This window comes from Cyprinodon variegatus, unplaced genomic scaffold, assembly GCF_000732505.1.
Source record: "Cyprinodon variegatus isolate N-32 unplaced genomic scaffold, C_variegatus-1.0 Scaffold2097, whole genome shotgun sequence".
Classification (NCBI taxonomy): Eukaryota; Metazoa; Chordata; class Actinopteri; order Cyprinodontiformes; family Cyprinodontidae; genus Cyprinodon; species Cyprinodon variegatus.
Genome location: NW_015152550.1, coordinates 49,071 through 49,699, shown reverse-complemented (window position 1 = coordinate 49,699; position 629 = coordinate 49,071). Strand labels below are relative to the sequence as shown.

Below are 629 nucleotides of genomic sequence, written 5' to 3'. Positions count from 1 at the left end.
GAAGAATAGATTTAATAAAATTTAAGTAACAAAAAACAGTAAATAATTCTTTATATCTTTAATGATGAATGAACCGTTTGCAGCTGCTGCTTCAGACCTCTGAGTGATTTATCGGAGATTTTAAAAACAACTTTTAGTTGCAAAGTTGTTTCTTTCCTCTCAGAGCCACACCTGAAAAGGTGAGTCACCTGTTGAAAGCTGCGCACATCGATGAGGAAACAGCAGCCAGTCACCTGATCAGGTAAAACTAGAAGTATTTCAGTCTATTTTCCTTCAGACTCCATATTGAGTGGCAGACATCCAGACACTCAGCAGGGTGAGTCCTGACACTTTCTACTAAACACATTCTGAACTAATAAACAGAGAGGTGGAGGGAAGAAGGGAACTCTGGCAGTGGAGGAAGATGGTGAAATATGTCAGGATGTCAGCGAGTGTTTCCAGCAGACAGCTGTGTTCCTCTAAACTCTGACATGTCCAAAGATCTTCCTGAAGGCTTCAGTAATGATCCTGGACCACCTGAACAAAGGTAAGGTCTGTTAATCTCTAATAATCCTGTTTAAACTCTATCAGCCTCTGATAGATGGAAACTAAGTCAGACTGAAGTTTAAGCTGAGAAGTTCAGCTGCAGA

General features: G+C 40.5%; 1 protein-coding gene across 1 annotated transcript in view; it reads left to right on the top strand.

Moving 5' to 3' along the window:
- Positions 1 to 272: 272 nt before the first annotated feature.
- Positions 273 to 629, top strand: part of LOC107105151 (NACHT, LRR and PYD domains-containing protein 3-like) — a gene marked incomplete at its 3' end in the record, with an annotated part of 36,658 nt that continues 36,301 nt past the window's right edge. The window contains exon 1 of the mRNA XM_015405271.1: positions 273 to 316. The remainder of the gene's footprint in view (positions 317 to 629) is intronic.